This window comes from Myotis davidii, unplaced genomic scaffold (genome assembly GCF_000327345.1).
Source record: "Myotis davidii unplaced genomic scaffold, ASM32734v1 scaffold902, whole genome shotgun sequence".
Taxonomy (NCBI): Eukaryota; Metazoa; Chordata; class Mammalia; order Chiroptera; family Vespertilionidae; genus Myotis; species Myotis davidii.
The window spans coordinates 2,776,607-2,794,379 of record NW_006293951.1 but is presented as its reverse complement, the minus strand read 5'-3'; the positions used below and the strand labels follow the sequence as shown (position 1 = coordinate 2,794,379).

At 41.7% G+C, this 17,773-nt stretch overlaps 1 protein-coding gene and 1 pseudogene across 1 annotated transcript in view; one reads left to right on the top strand and one right to left on the bottom strand.

The window, feature by feature from the left end:
* DENND5B (DENN/MADD domain containing 5B) overlaps positions 1 to 17,773 on the bottom strand; it is an 831,092-nt gene that overhangs the window by 738,970 nt on the left and 74,349 nt on the right. The gene's annotated exons all lie outside the window — the stretch shown is intronic.
* Positions 5,897 to 7,548, top strand: LOC107183760 (annotated as a pseudogene).

Genomic DNA, 17,773 nt, shown 5'->3' with positions numbered 1-17,773 from the left:
GTGCCCCAGCTCCTGCACACTCCCCACCAGGGATGTGCCCGCAACCAAGGTACATGCCCTTGATCAGAATCGAACCCGGGACCCCTCAGTCTGCAGGCTGACGCTCTATCCACCGAGCCAAACCGCCCAGGGCAAAAGTTAATATTCTTAAAGGGCTTAGAACAGTGCTTGGGAAGTCAGGTTGTTAGGATGAACACAGGCACTCTTCACAGACTGGGTTTATTTTGGCATTGTATGTGTATCTCTAATCTAGCACTGTCTTACTGGATTGTGATCGGTTCTTTACAAACAACCAAGGTGCAAGCTCTCCTAGGCACTTGTCTTCTCGTTGCTTTTCATAATGCTTTCTATTTCGCCCTCTCCCCGCTTAGTCCCTGCCAAAGCTGCCTGCCACTGCGGGCCTCTCTGTCTTTCCTCCTGTGCTGTTTTGAGCCTCAGCCACTTCAGTGTCAACCTCCCCTAAAGCCTGAATTGCCTCACAGAACCACCACCCTCTTCTTCTGTTTCCTCTCCTCTCATCACTGATCCCCTATTGACTCAAGTGGCAACTAGTTATTTTCCATTATCCACAGAGCTCCCTGACTATTTGTCTTCTACCTCACAGGGAAAAATCCCCCTGCATTCACTCTTGCCAGCCACCTCAACTTCTTCACTGATATTCCTCTGTGTTTTTCTACTCCACCTGCCTCTCCAATCCCTAACTCAAGTCATCCATTCCTTCGGTCCTCAGGGTCCATTCAAGGGCTCAATAAATATTGAGTAAACAGAAGAACCCCAACTAGCTTAGCACATCTTTGCTTCAATATAAGAAATTTCTGACAACACTGTTAGAAAATGAAGTTGTGTTCCTTTGGTGGTCCTGATGAGTTCCTTGTTAAAGAGAATACTCAAAGAGAGGCGAAATGAATTATTGGCTATATCGTACAAGAGAGAGAATGTCAGATGAAACCCTTTCTGATCAGTAATCCCAGCTTGTGAACAAAATATTCTAACATCAGTGGTTCTCAGCTTTCCTCTGTGTCTGCACCATTCACATGCTCCTCTCAGGAACATGCAGCAACTTTGTGCAGGGGCGTATTAAGAAAGGGGTGGGAATAGTATGCTTTGTTCTCTTTGAGAATTCATGGAATCAATATGCCTTTCGGTTTAACAGTTTTTTATTATTCCTGGCATTCTTTTTGATGCTGTGATGTTTTGACTGGAGAGATAATTGGGGTTGCTCCTCCCCTGAAAGGCCCCCAAATACTCTCTTAGATTGTCAGGAGTTCCATTATCTTATAGCTTTACTAGAAGCCCGGTGCATGGATTCGTACACCAGTGGGGTCCCTCGGCCTGGCCTGTGGGGATCTGGCTGAAACCAGCTCCTGACATTCCCTGAGGGGTCCTGGATTGGGAGAGGGCGGTTCTCAGGTGACACACCCTGGAATTGGGCTCCCTCCTCTCTGGTTCCGGGTGCATCAGCCAAGAACCGCCACTGCCAAGTGACTGCAGCTCGGCAGCTCCTATGTTGAGCGTCTGCCCCCTGTTGGTCAGCGCGCATCATAGCTACTGGCCAGTCAGCCGGTTGCTTAGGCTTTTATATATATAGATCATTTTCCATCTGCTGTCTTCTTTCGTCTTTCATAGCCTTTTTCTTTGCCTATTGTTTGTCATTAGTAGGACTTGGCTTTCAAGGACAAAACTCCTAATGAAAATCTCCTTTCTTCTGCCATCTCTAATGGGCATCTCTTAAAAAAAAACCACACAATCTGAGAGGCAGAAACTAGGAATGATTAGAAGTTAGATTTTAGCTCCCAGCTCTTATAGAAAAAGATGAACCTGGGGTATATATGATACCTGAAATATCACTGTATTGTTTTCCATCTCTTAATGTATTCCATCAACTTTAAAATGTACACTTTTTCACACTTTAATATCTCTGAAATTGTAATGTTTCTTTCAATTGATGGTGTTTTAAAAATTGTGAGACATTGAAATGTAGGTTGACCTAAATTTTAAAATATAATTGCACAATATTTACTGCCTCTGAGTAATAGTAAAGCTTATGAAATACATTCCTGGATTAAAAAATTGAAAACATTAACTAACAACTTCCTCACCTCCTCCTATAAACCGAAAACATACTAACTCTATGTGGTTATCATTCCATTATCTCTGGTTACTGCTTCAGCCCTTTTAATTATAATTACAATCATGAGAGTCATAATAATAATAGCTATTATTTATTGAGCACCTGGTTTGTTTTTCTAAGTGCTTTTTGTCCATAAACTCAAGTATCACAAATAGGACCCATTATTCCCATTGTACAGAGTAGGAACCAGAAGCCCAGACAGAATTAAATAATTTGTCCAAGTTCACATAGCTAAAGGAGCCAGGATTTAAAGTAATGCTCTCAACCCCCATACTGTCTATCTCCCATAACATTCTTCTTATTATTTTAGGTTTTTAAAATTGATTTTTAGAGAGAGAGGAAGGGAGAGGGGGAGAAGAGAGAAATATTGATCTGCTGCCTCTTGCACACCCCCTACCAGGGATCAAGTCAGCAACCTGGGCATGTGCCCTGACTCGGAATTGAACTGGCAACCTTTTGGTGCACTGGTCGGCACCCAACCAACTGAGCCACACCAGTTTTTACATAAAGATACTAATTGTGGATCTTTAGTAATGAAGAAACACTTTTCTCTTTTATTTTTATCCAGAGTTTAAATACAAAAGCAACACTATAATCTACTGTAGCTAATGAGGAAGAGGGGAAAGACATTTTCAAGGAAAAAGAAACATATTCTTAGAAAAGATTCTGGAAATGGAAACAAGAATAGCTTCTGGTCTTTGCTGTGCAACCGAATTTCTTGGGACTACCTAACTCAAGCCCTCTGCTGCCTTTTTCCTGAGAACTTGTTTAAGTACATTATATCATATCTCACTTAGCTGGGTGACAGTTGCCTAATAAACTCTGAAGTTATGTGAATAGTATTAATTTTTAAGTATCCTGTTCTTTTTAGGTGTTCTGCAAAAACAGGCAAAACTGTATTTCTTTTTACCACATTAAAAAAAAAAGGACTATAATGGATGGCTGCATAATAGAATATGTCTATATATACACACATGCATGTGTCTATATGTAATACTAAATAGTAATATTAGGATCCTACTTGTATATGTTGACAAATCACTTTAATGTTTCTAAGAGAATTAGTCATAGCTTTTTCCCCCACACTCTTAAACCTTTTTAGTGTAATAAAGAGGTGGGTTTGATCTGCAAAGTTTCTGTTGAGAAATCAGCTGACAGTCATATGATTGCTCCCCTGTAGGGAGCTAACTGCTATTCTCTTGCTGCTTTTAAGATTCTCTCTTTGTCTTTAATCCTTGGTATTTTAATTATGATGTGTCTTGGTGTGGGCCTCATTGGTTTCCTCTTGTTTGGGACTCTCTGCGTTTCCTGGACTTGGAAGTCTATTTCTTTCACCAGGTAGGGGAAATTTTCTGTCATTACTAGAGGCCCGACATATGAAATTCATACGTGGGTACAGTCCCTATGCCTGGCCTTCGATCAGGGCCATCTTCCCCAGCTGCCTGCAACTGGCCCTGCCTCCCACCACCACCCACCTCTGGTTCCCCGTTCGCCATTGAGTGATTGGTGCCTGACAGCCGGGGGAAGGGACCGAGAGGTCGGCTGTTCCCGCCCACTCGCTGGCCCGCCCCTGCCACAGGCGCCATCAGGTGATTGGAGCCTGCCGGCCAGGGAAAGGAACCAAGAGGTGGTCAGTGCGCCTCATAGTGACTGGTCCAGTGGTCATTCTGCCGTTAGGGTCAATTTGCCTATTACCCTTTTATTATATAGGATTTCTTCAAGTAGGTTTTTAGTATCTTGCTCTCTCTCTTCTTCTTCTGGCTTCCACATAATGCGAATGTTGGTATGCTTGAAGTTGTCCCAGAGGCTCCTTACACTATCTTCATATTTTTGGATTTTTTTTTTCTTTTTGCTCTTCTGGTTGGATGTTTTTTGCTTCCTCATATCCCAAATAATTGATTTGATTCTCTGAATCCTCTACTCTACTGTTGAATCCCTGTAAATTCTTCTTCTTTTTTAAAATATATTTTTATTGATTTTAGAGAAAAAGGGAGAGGGAGAGAGAGTTAGAAAAATCAGTGATGAGAGAGAATCATTGATCGGCTGCCTCCTGCATGCCTCACACTGGGAATTGAGCCTCCAACCTGGACATGTGCCCTGACTGGGAATTGGACCATGACCTCCTGGTTCATAGGTCAATGCTCAACCACTAAGCTATGCTGGCTGGGCCCTTATAAATTATTCTTTATTTCAGTTAGTCTGTGCTTAATTTCTGACTGGTGTTTGTTGTGTGTTTTTTTTGTCTTTGACATTCTAAGATCCTTGAAGGTCTCACTAAGTCTCTTGAAGCTCTGATTAAGTCCCTTGAACTCCTCATTAAGAGCTTCACTGATAAGAAAAAGCTAAAGGAGCTCATCACCACCAAACCAGTATTACATGAAATGTTGAAGGGCATTTTTTAAGAAGAGCAAGAAGAAAGAGGGGGAAGAGGAGGGGGAAGAAGACAGGGAGGGGAAGAGGGAGGGAAAAAGGTAGGGGAGAGGACAAAAATATGAACAATAAAATGGCAATAAATACATATCTATCAACAATTGAATCTAAAATCAAAATAAATCCAATGAACAAAACAAGCTGATGAATAAAATAGAATCAGAGGAAACACGAAACAGACTGACGAATCTGAGGGAAGGGGCGGGTGGATGGAAGGAGATTAACCAAAGATTTTATATGCATACTAGAGGCCCGGTGCATGAAATTCATGCATGGGTAGGGTCCCTAGGTCTGGCCAGTGATCAGGGCCAATCTGTGGGATGATCGGCGGGGCAATCAGAGGACCCCTGTTGGCACCCACCTTGGCAGGCCTGGTGCCACCCACTCGCCAGCCCTGCCCCCTGTCGCCACTGCCGACCAGCCCTGCCCCCCACCTCTGGTCACCTCCCTCTGTGGGGCAATTGGGGGGCCCCCGCTGGCACCCACCTTGGCTGGCCTGGGGCCTGCAGGCTGGGGGGAGCTCCTGTGTTGAGTGTCTGCCCCCTGGTGGTCAATGTGCATCATAGCTACTGGTTGTTCCACTGGTGGTTTTGCCATTCGGTCAATTTGCATATTAGGTGTTTATTATATTGGATATGCATTACCTATGGATACAGACAATAGGGTGGTGAAGTCCTGGGGCAGGGCAGGAACCGGTGGAGGGAGACAATGGGGGAAAAAGAGGGACATTTGTAATACTCTCAAAAGTAAAGTTTAAAAAAATAAATAAATAAAAAAAAAGGTTTTATATCTCTTAACATTAAAAAAAAATTGGATTTGAGTAGTCATACCCAGAGATGCTCTCTGCTAAGGGACAAGAACTAGGGAACTGACTAGGATGCTAATTAGAGCCTCTCTATAGTCCTTTTATAGAAAGTGGTAAACTCAGGCCAATGGTTATGAAAACAGTGAAAAGAAGGGAAGGGAAGAATTCAGGAGGAAGCAAGGAGGCAACTGCCAATGATGCAGTCTTTGTTCTGAAGTCAGTGTGGTGCCCAGTTTAAGCTCATTTTCATTGAGAGCTAATGCCCATTTCCAATTTCGGAACTGAATGACCAACTTGTATGTTTTTGTTAACCTGGGAGATTTGCTTTAAACACATCGTGGGCATTGGGAAGGTAGAAAAACAGGAATAGAAAATTAAAAGATATTCACATAACCCTCACTTTCAGTGGGTAGCTGTCATCATATAATGTCATGAAAGCTCCCTGATGAGCTGGCAGGGGTGGGAAAGGTGCTTCTCTTACTTACAGTCCTGATGGTGACTCATTTCTGTAAACTTAAGGAAAACTAAATTGGCAATGGCATGCATCACTGATACACTAACTGCCCTTCTTTCAGAATATTCATTCCTCCGGATTTTTTGTTAATTGCCCATTTCTAGCCTAGATTCCTGGGTCCCCCTGCAATTTATACTTTTTCATCTGGAAGAGGATTTTTATTTTGATTCCTTGCTTTGGGTCTCACAATTAGTTCCTACAAATGTTATAGTGACTCATTCAGAAAACAGGCTTTGTGACTCCTGCCGAGCACAGTTCCTGCGACTAGGGTCTCTGAGTCCTCTTTCACTATGACTTCCTCCAGCTATCACCAGTCATGAGCCTCCTCGTCCTTCATGGGCCTGGGTGGTGGCACCATGCACTTCAGAGCTGGAGGTGCCTACTGTGTGCCCAGCAGCCTCAGGGGCTTGGGCAGCCATGGTGTATTGATGTCCTCCACTTGCTTCATGTCCTCATCTGTCTCTGGGAGCTAGGGAGGTGGATATGTGGGCACCCTGGCTCAGTCCGATAGGCTTCTGGTGGGCAATGAGAAGGTGGCCAGGCAGAACCTAACCACCGCCTGGCCTCCTACCTGGAGAAAGTGCGTGCTCTGGAGGCAGCCAACCGCGACCTGGAGATGAAGATCCGTAACTGGTATCAGAAGCAGGGACCCAGGCCCACCACTATTACCAGACCATCGAGGTGCCATGGCACAAGATTCTTGGTGCCACCATTGAGAACTCCAAGATTGTCCTGTGGGTCAGCAATGCCCTTCTGGCTGAGGATGACTTCCGAAACAAGTTTTAAGACAGAGCAGGTCCTGCCTGTGCCTGAATGTGGAGGCTGACGTCAATGGCCTGGGCAAGCCTGGGCAAGCTGACCCTTTCCAGAGCTGATCTGGAGATGCAGATTGAAGGCCTGAAGGAAGAACTGGCCTACCTGAAGCAGAACCATGAGGAGGAGATCAGTGCTTTGAGGGGCCAGGTGGGCGGCCAGGTCTGTGTGGAGGTGGATTCCACGACCTAGCCAGGATCCTGAATGACATGAGCAGCAGTATGAGGTTGTCCAAACTCCTCAGTCTGGCTGGTGAACCAGACTTCAGCATCCTTCCAGCCAGACTGAGGAGCTGAGCCGGGAGGTCGCTGGCCACACGGAACAACTGCAGATTAGCAAAACAGAGGTCACTGATCTGCACCTCACCCTCCTTGGTCTGAAGATCAAGCTGCAGTCTCAGCTCAGCATAAAGCAGCCTTGGAAGAAACACTGGCAGAACTGGAGGCTCCCTTTGGAGCCCAGTTGGCACTGACCAGCAGTATCCAGTCCAGCTGTGTGACGGTAGTGCTGACACTCAGTGGCAGACCTTGGAGTACCAGAATCTCATGGCATCAAGATGGGGCTGCAGCAGGAGATCACCACCAAGGCAGCCTGCTCCAGGGCCAGGATGCCTACTACAGCAACCCGAGCCCAGCAGCCTTCTGGGCTTCCTCCTTCCAGCAGGGGAATGGATGCTCCTGAGTAGGGGCATGAGAGGGGAGGGACCTTTACCTCTGGCTCTTCCTCTGACCTGTCAGTGTTATTTTATGGCACAAGGGGGCGGGCGGGGAAGGCTTTGTTATGGAATTTTGGAAATGTTTAATAGTTTATATCTGCTTACTTTTGTTCAAAAATACCCACCCCCCCCCAAATAGATTAAGAAAATAATTTCTGCATTGGCTGGGTAGTTCGGTTGGTTAGAGCGTCATCCCGATGCGCCAAGATTGTGGGTTTGGTCCCTAGTGAGGGCACATACAAGAATCAACGGTGAATGCATAAGTAAGTGGAACAACAAATCACTGTTTCTCTCTCCCTCACTCTAAATTGGTAAATAAAATTTTTTAAAAAGAAAAGAATTTTTCTTTATTATATTTTTTTCTAATATTTTCTCTTTGCTCACGTGTTAAGTGACACCACTTTTTATTGTAGACCGGGAAGGCTTGACTAATACAAAATTTCAGGCACCTGAAACCTTACTTTCAGTGTTCAAAAAGTATTGAGTTCATCCGCTTCACGTCTTTACTTCAACGCATCTTCTTACTGAGGTCCATTCCTGGCCACCTTATTTAAAATTGGAAGACCCGCTCCTCTGCTGCTTACTGTGTTTTATTTTTCACTATAACACTTACCACTATCTTACTCTTGTTAAAACCTCTCCTGAGGATATTTTTTTCATTGATTTTTAGAGAAAGTGGAAGGGAGGGGGTGAGAGAGAGAGAGAGAGAGAGGCATCAATGATTAGAGATAATCATTGATCAGCTGCCTCCTGCACACCCCTGACTGGAGATTGAGCCCACAATCCGGGCATGTGACCTTGACCAGAATTGAACCTGGGACCCTTCAGTTCACAGGCCAACATTGAGCCAAACCAGCTAGGGCACGAACTCTGTATTTGTTAATCTTATTTTCTGTCCCCCAACCCCAATCCCACCCAAGTACACTAAACCCCATGAGAGCCAGGGCTTTGCCTGCTGTACTCTCTTGTGCAAAGGAAGGGTACAATCAAGATTCCCCGTGTGGAGACTGCTGGGCGTAGGCCACAGGACTCTAGGCCTGAGAACTTAGTCTGGACAGCTGGTCTCGGGGACAGGGAGGAAGGTGATTGTGGTCACCTGTGAAAGTGAGCATTGCACAGGCCTTAGAAGAAGAGTGGCAGGCCTGGCCCTTTGCACTAGTGGCTACAGCAACTGGGTCACCGTGGGCTGCTATCTTGACAGGAACAGGTGGAGGCAGAGCGTGGGATCAAACTTATTTAAGAATAGAGAAATGAGTTGGCATGAGGCCTTCAGTTCACCAAGTTCACCAAGTTGAGAGCTGTGTATACAGAGACTCTTCATCACCTCTTGTAGTGATTTGTTGAATCACTTTAACATGAAGATGAACCTTTATGTTCAGGTAGCAGGACTATACCTGTCTTGTTCCACACTATTTCTTCAACACCCAGAAGAGTTCCTGGCTCATATTAGGTGTTTGTGAAATTCTGAGTGAGTGAATGAAATCCTATGTTGAATGCTGCATTTTCAAAGTGCATATTTTATGCCAGTCCGGTAAGTAATTTAAATACACTTAATAAAACCAGTGGTTCTCAGCCTGGACATGACTCTTAAGGAATATTTGGCAATGTCTGGAGCTACTAGTATCTAGAGAGGCGGAGCTAAACATCGTACAATGCACAGAACAGCCTCCATAACAAAGAATTATCCAGCCCAAAATGTTAATAGTGCCAACCTGAGAAAGCCTGTACTAACCAATCTTGTTGATGGTCATGTTAACCATCATAATTAGTGTCAATAGTTAAAGAAAATCCTTTGTTTACCAACCACTTTCATTGGTAGAGAACTTTAAGCCTCTTAATCATTTTTTAAAAATATGTTTTTATTTATTTTAGAGAGAAGAAGGAAGAGGGAGAGAGAGACATCAATGATGAGAGAGAATCATCGATTGGTTGCTTCCTGCATGCCCCCTACTGGGATGGCATGTGCTATGACTGGGAATTGAACCATGACCTCCTAGTTCATAGGTCAACACTCAACCACTGAGGCACACTGGCAGGGCATAAACATTTTTTAGGACAAGGATGTACTTGTAAATGTTCATTACTGAAATGGGTGATGTTATATTTTTTTTCTATTTATCATGTCAGGTTGTTAGACAATTCCTGTTAATATCTAAAAGCTACACACTCTTGTAACTCCTTCCCTCTAGAGCCCCTCTAATTTCTTTCCTAATCTGTGGCTGTTTATCCTCTGTGAGCAATGGAAAAATTAAAAGCAAGCTTAAGGAATTTGCTAAGTGAAGGCTAACATGAGTAAAGTACAGAGTTTTCAACATTATTTTAAGAGTAGATAACTTCTTTCTTTTTCAACTTGGTCTGATGTCCTAATGGTTATACTGTTACCCCAATGTTATTAGATGTTATGTGTTTCCAAGCCATTTCTATAAAGCAGGTGAGAATTTAATGTCTTCCAAGATGAGAAGAAATGCCCCAAGGACCACTACTGCATAGTCCTACCTGCATCACTGGAGAGCAATAACACCCTGAAAAAAGTCATTTTCACCATGGAATGGAACATGTATGTGATATGTAGATAATACAGTGAAATGATGTGCAACAGTAGAATTGTGTGTCTAGAAAAGATATTTCACTTTTGCTGAAAATGAAGAGACCTGGTGAAATGCAAAACATCCAAAGGAGTAAAAGGTATTTCGCTTTTTCTGAAAATAAAGACACTGGTCACATACAATATGTCCAAAAGGCTAACAGGGAATTTATATATCATGTTAATGTAAGTTCACTTTGCCATGGATGAATCTAGAGCAGCCGTGGGCATACTACGGCCTGCGGGCCGGATCCGGCCCGTTTGAAATGAATAAAACTAATTAAAAAAAAAAAAGACCATACCCTTTTATGTAATGATGTTTACTTTGAATTTATATTAGTTCACACAAACACTTCATCCATGCTTTTGTTCCGGCCCTCCGGTCCAGTTTAAGAACCCATTGTGGCCCTCGAGTCAAAAAGTTTGCCTGCCCCTGATCTAGAGCGTATTATGCTGAAATAAGTCAGTCAAATCAAAAGAAAAATACCATATGATTTCATATGTGGAATCTAAAGAACAGTATAAATGAACAAAACAGAAATAGACTCAAAGATACTATTGAGAAGAGACTGATGGTTGCCAGGGAGGTGGGGTGTTGTGAGACTGGGTGATAAAGGTTAAGGCATTGAGAAATGTAGATTTGTAGTTACAGAATAGTCAGGCTGATATAAAGTACAGCATAGGGGCCTGGTGGGCTGGCATGGCTCAGTCTGTTGAGCGTAGTCCCATGCACCAGAGGTCATGGTTCAATTCCCCATCAGGTCACATGCCCGTGTTGTGGGCTTGATCCCCAGTAAGGGGCATGCAGGAGGCAGCCAATTGATATTCCTCACTGTCCCTTCCTCTCTCTCTAAAATCAATAAAAACATATTTAAAAATAATAATAAAGTACAGCATAGAGAATATAGTCAACAATATTGTAATAACTATGTATGGTGCCCGGTGGGTACTGGAACTATCAGAGGGAATATTTTGTAAAGTAGGTGATTGCCTGACCACTATGCTATACACCTGAAACTAATACAAAATAATATTGAATGTAGACTGTTACTGAAAAATTAAAAAAAAAATTAAGTTCTCTTTACACGGTTTTTGGAGCAAATGCAAACATCTGAGAATGTGAAAACTGCTGATTCTACTCAAATGAGTACACAGGCATCTGTCTAAAAGTTTTGGTACATTAGTTTTATTATCTATCTTCAAAAGGGCTCAGGTCAATTCCAATTACCAGTTAAAATGTGTGTGTGTGTGTGTGTGTGTGTGTGTGTGTGTGTGTATATATAAATAACATTTGTCGCTAGCATTACTGAGTACTGAATATGTAAATGTACCAAGCTTTACATGCATTACTTAATCCTTCAGAACCTTACCACATACTTCCATTATCCTGATTTTATAAAGAAACCGCCTTAGGGAAGTCAGGAGACTCGACTCGCCCCAAGCTGTAAAGTCGGAGAGGCAGGATTTTAACCCAGGCCTGACTGATTCTGAGCCGGGTCTCTTAACCACGTTTACCACACTTTCAAGAAATGAAGCTGCTCTCCTCAGAACAAAAATTTTCTGTCATTCACCGTTATATTTGTTTGTTAAAAATCTTATTATTTGCTACTCCATGACTTATATGCAGTACACAGACAAAATTCTGTCAAAGCACCATGTGGTGCCTCGTCACATTGTGTAGATTTTCGAATTAGCATAAATTTGAACCCTGTTCACAAGTTTATCATATTCTACATGTCAGTTATCTTCAACAGTTTCAAGTTGTTCCCATTTCCTAGCATAAGGCACTGAGAAGGCGAGTAAGTTAATCACACCCATAAAGAACCCAGAGTGGGCCCAGATGCATAAAAATACTAATTCACATAAACGAAATAACCTTCCTGAAGACTACAGTGTGATTAAAGCCTTCTTCTTCATAAAGGCCAGACCGTTTCACAGTAGCTAAGAAATGAATTTAGCCTAATAATTAGAATTATTTTCATGTATGTGAATTTACCAGGAAGAGGGGAAACTATTTTAAATACCCCAGCTATAAAGAGTTATTTGTATTCAAACTATTACTGCTCACCTGAGCCTCACTTTTTAGTTATAGGGTAACTAACTTTTTTTGTGGCTAAGCAAGATCTAATTAATGCAAGCTAACACAGAGTAAATTACCGAGGCTTAAGGTTCTCTTCCATTTTAAAAGTGTAGACAGAAAGTTTTAGAATGTAGTATTAATGGAAAGAGCTGGAAAGAGCTAGAGTGTGTGAGGAAACTTAGAAAAGAAAGGGAAAGACTCAAGTTGTTATGTAGGTCAGGTTAAACATATCAGATAGCTAATCCCTTTGCTTTACTGAAGGCCTTCACCCCCCTTGCACCCCACCCACGATAGAGATTTTTTTAAATGTAACTTTGTCTTAAAAAAAATTAAAAGTGATGTGAATAGCTAGTTATAATGAAAGGATACCTGTTACATAAAACAGATACATTTTTAGAGTTATAGTTAAAAGCATTTTTCAATTGAATCGTTTCTCAAAAGTACCAAGGAAACTTATTTAAAGGAATCCTATTTAAAAAAATAGAATCTGAGTCATGAAAAATTAAAGGATGTAAATGTATTAGCCGTAGGATGTTCAGCAGCACCCGAACCTCTCCTCCCTAAATACCAGTAGTTCCAGGATTGCCACAGATTTCTTGAGAGTCCACATAGAGTGCTCCTCGCCTGTGTGAGAACTCATGTCTAGCAGAACTCCACTCTCATTCCTTTATTCCTTGGGTGTGTGCACCTGGCTTCCTGGTTATGGTAGTAGCCTCGGTAGATTTTTTAAAATTTATTTTTAAGGACAGAGAGGAGAGTGAATGTACTTGAAACTGTTGCTTTTTGGTAAGATAAAGGTGTAAATCACCCAGACATATCTCCAACTATTGTCTCTGCCTACTTCCAGTAGCATAAATGAAACCTCTGGATCAGTTCTTTGGATCCTAAAGGAATTTTCTAATTTATGAGCAGTTGGCTAGTAGCCATCTGGTTTATGGTATGTTTTATGGTGAATTCCTCTGCCCTTCCTAGTTAGGCAAAGTTCATTGAACTGGCAATGCTGGGATCTGGTCACAGTGGCTCATTGCATTCCTTTCCTCAGCTATCCCTCAAGCAAAAGCTGTATTTTTAGAGCTCCATCCTTTTTGTAAGTTGTCCCATTTCTCTTGGGACAACTGTTCGCTTGTTGTTATGACTAAGGAAAACCTTATTCTAGGAGAACATAGTACTGATAGTCATAAAAAAGCTGGGATGAAAGTTAACGATACAACCTTCAAGTTCAATTTTTTATATTATGCTAACAGTGTTGGAAAAGGAACAGGGCTTATTTGAAAGGGCTTAACACCAAACTAAAGTAATAAATTGTAGTTTAAAACAAAGTTGACAGGCTGACTTAAAAACACACAAAACAGCTTTTTTGAGAGTTGTATAGTTCAGATACTATACAATTTCCCCCATTTAAACAGGCAGGCTGGTTTCTGAGATGGAAAAACTTTGGGTTGTTTCTATATAGTTCGATAGAACTTCAAGTTAGGCAAATATTTTTGACAGAGGAATTTCACTCTTCAAAAGTGCTTAATTGTATCAAGGTAAGACCTGAGGTGAGGATCAAATAGAATGGGTAGTATTCCTTCCGAATTCAGCAGAAAGTTTTGGGCAACTTTTACAGAATTCTGTAAAAGTTGTAACGGTTTAAATGCTTTCTACCAAATTGTGTGACATATATTTGAAATGGTGATTGATAATGTAAATAGATTTGGTTGACTTACTGGAATATCACAAAAGCTTATTAGCAAATTGAGATAGAAGGGTCATTGATGGGTAGGTTCCCATGCAAATCTAACATTTGAAGACTTTTGTGTGTGTTTGTAAATTGGCCTTGAAAAAATATGCGGCCAATGAAGTGTGAAGATGGCTCAAAGGTCCTTTGAAAGATAGGAAGGCTCGCACTTGCCATAATGAGACGTGCAATATTCATAATATGGCTCTTTGAAAGTAAGTTAATACTGAAAAAGACTATATCAAGATTTTTTCCTCTCTCTTTTTTTTCATTTTCTTTTGCTATTTCTGTGGTGTAAAATAGGGATTTAGGAAATGTGACTTTGGCTTACATAATTCTTACCCTCTGACCATTGCTTAGGAATGATTAGGTTGCAAACTGGGTTTGCCTCGAGTACAGTGGCTTCTTATATGGGTAGGACTGCAGGAAACAACTCATGGTAGAATTATTGAATAAAATCTGTTGTTTCTGGACTTATAGATACAGAGAACAAACTGATGGTTGCTGGCAGGGAAGGGTACTAGGGGTCTGGGTGAAAAAGGTAAAGGAATTAAGAACTACAGATTGGCAGTTACAGAATTGTCACAGAGATGTGAAGTACAGCATATGGAATAAGCCAATAATATTGTAATAGCCATGTATGGTGCCAGACTTATGGGGGATCACTTTGTAAGTTATCTAAATGTCTAACCACTATTCTCTACACCTGAAACTAATATAATATTGAATGTCAACTATAATTGAAAAAAAATCTGCTGTTTCTGTGGATGCTGAAATAGGCAGTCAGAAAATGTATTCTTTACATTTCCTCAGTAGGTCTTAATGCATTGGTTTTTTTGGGACTGAACTTACACATCCCATGTAAGCAATCATTTTTGAGAATGAGGCATACATTGATAGTATGAGTTGTGAATAAGATACATATTATTTCCAAGAGTCTAACATTTCTTGGTTAAACACAGATTCAAAATAGCTCTGGTAAGGACCTCCTGCCTGTGTAACTTCCAGTTTTTCTAGAGAAGCCTAAAGACTGGAATTCATTGTAAAATTTCTCAGTGGTTACAACTGATGAAAAAAATGTTACTTTGTTTTGTGGATCAAACAAACTATGTCTATGGGCAGTGTGTCCACATTCACTCTCTGGCCTAGGTGGTGTGAGGCCTGCTCCTGCCCTCAGGAGAGAGAGACATCAGTGCTTGTGGTATGAGCCGGGAAGTGATGTTCCCAGCACGTACAGGGTTGCTGAAGACCTGCAGCGGGGGCAACAAGGAAGAGTCCACAGGGGAAGAGGCCCTGACTGGGGCCCTGAAGGCGGGATTTAGAGGTGGGTCAAATGAAGCCTGAGGGACAAATAACAAGACCCCAAAAGCATTTGATGGTTTCACTTGAGAAGGGGGGATGTTAGGCAAGAAAGAGAGCTGTTAGGGCAGGAGGAGGGGAAGGGTGAGGGAGGGCATTTATCTCACCCACTGAACAAAGAAGTCAGCAGTCTTGGGACTTGCCAAGATAAAATCACCAGATGTTCTCATAAACTCTGGGAAAAGCCACAACAATGTCAAAGGGGGACCTTGAAATGTAGTCTGTCTGGCAGGGGAACCTTGAAACCTATGTGGGGAGGGGGAAGCATAAAATCTTTGAAACCCCACCAGGTGGGACACCCAGATAAACTGAGTTGTCCACTTGTGCTTTATGCCGAGTGTATTATTAATAAATTTGTTTGTTTTGCTTTCTTTATTGTTGAAAATATTACATATGTCTCCCCCATTGACCCCCTTCTAGCCAGACCCTACCCTCCACCCCAGGCCTTCGCCACCCTATTGTCTGTGTCATGGGTTATGTGTATATGCATACAAGTTCTTTAGTTGATCTCTTAACACCACTCAGCTACCCTAGCCTTCCTCTGAGATTCGACAATCTGTTCCATGCTCCTATGTCTCTGGATCTATTTTGTTCATTAGATTCCACGTATGAGTGAGATCATGTGATACTTGTCTTTCTCTGGCTTATTTCACTTAGCATAATACTCTTTAGGTCCCTCTATGCTGTCTCAAAGGGTAAGAGATCCTTCCTTTTTCTTTTTTTTTTTTTACTGCTGCATAGTATTCCATGTTGTAAATGTACCACAGCTTTTTTATCCACTCATCTGCTGATGGGCACTTGAGCTGTTTCCAGATCTTAGCTACTGTAAATCGTACTGCTATGAACATAGGGGTGCATGCATTCTTTCTGATTGGTGTTTCGGGTTTCTTAGGATATATTCCTAGAAGTGGGATAATTGGGTCAGATGGCAGTCACTTGCTTTGTTTCAACACTGCTTTCTATCAGTCATCTGAATTCTTTCTCGATAGCTGACAAGAGCAAGGGAGGGAAGAGCCACCTCCCTTTGACTTGGCTGGCTCTCCAGTAACACATATGTATCTATACACATTTACACTTCGCCTATGTATCTAAAAATCATGAGTCTTTCACACAGATATATCCAGTTCTAATCTGACACCACAGCATTCCAATTTTTGTCCTTGCCATATTTGCAACTTCCTTTCCTGGAAGTGAGAAACCTGGCTTCTATTATCCTACAGTTGTTCATATGGAAAATTCAGGTTACGATTATTACAATAGCTTTATTAACTCTGTGCAAACTTCATGTACTCACAACTGTAAACCTACTTTTTTAAAAAATCTTCACCCGATCTCTTACCCCCCTACCACCAAAGGACTTGTATGCATGCATATAAGCATAACCAATGGACATAAGACACTGGGGAATATGGGAGGCTAGGGGACTGCCTAGGGCGGGGAAAAAAATGGACACATATGTAATACCCTTTGTAATAAAAAATAAAATTAAAAAAAAAAATAAAAAAAAAATCTTCACCCGAGGATATGTTTTTTATTGATTTTTAGAGAGCGAGGTAGGGAGAGAGAGAGAGCAACATCAATGTAATCTGTTGCCTCCCGTATGCACCCCAACCAGGGGATCGAATCCACAACCTAGGTATGTCTCATGCCCAGGAATCAAACCCTTAGCCTTTTGGTGCCTGGTATGATGCTCCAACCAATTGGGCAACCTGGCCAGGGCTGTAAACCTACTTTTGCCCACCCCACCCCTGTATTTATTTATTTGGTCAATCCTGCTGTACATAACTAATCTCCCATTGTTGCTGCCGCCTCTCCCTCTGTGCAGGTGCCCTCACACCACTTGGGTTCTGATACCTACTGTGCCGGGCTGACCCATCATGCAGACACCCTCCTGACTCAGGCTGAGTTTGGTTCTAGTTTTGAGTGTGGCAACTATGAAAGGACTGGTTTACTTCATTTATACTTTGGGTAAAGTTTTGTGAAAGGATAACTGATAGCTTTCCTGTCCTCTCTCAATTTAAATGGCTTTTTGTTGTTGTTAGACTCCCCCACACCACCCCGCATCTAACCAGGTATCTTTTACAATAGCAGCGAATATATTTTACATGTGGATATTTTGATTCTCATATCAATACTTTAGTATATCTATTATTGGACAGTTTGCGGTATGTTACATAAATGTTACATATGATGATGTATTTTAGGCATACATAGTAAAGCCATATATTTGTATAGCAGCATAAAATGCAAAGAGATTAGAAGTGCCTTTAAAATTCCACCTAAAATCTACCTATAATTCTCATTTCCATTGCAATGTAAATTAGAATATTGCACAACTTTGTGACTTTTCTGATTTTAAAATTATATAAAGACATTACCAGGGGTGTTTTAATTTCCTTTGGTATTCGTGTTATTCCTTAGAAAGATGTCTGTTTTTGTTTTCTTTCACATGTGCATGAGGAGAAAGTTACTGATTAAGGTCATGCTGATGTAATGATAACAATCACAGGATTTCTTATCTTCCTGAACTACATCCTTTGGACATTCTTCTTCACAAACAAGCCAGTTTGTTGGAAAATGGAGTTTCCTGGATGTTCCTTTTTTATGTGCACTTATGTATTT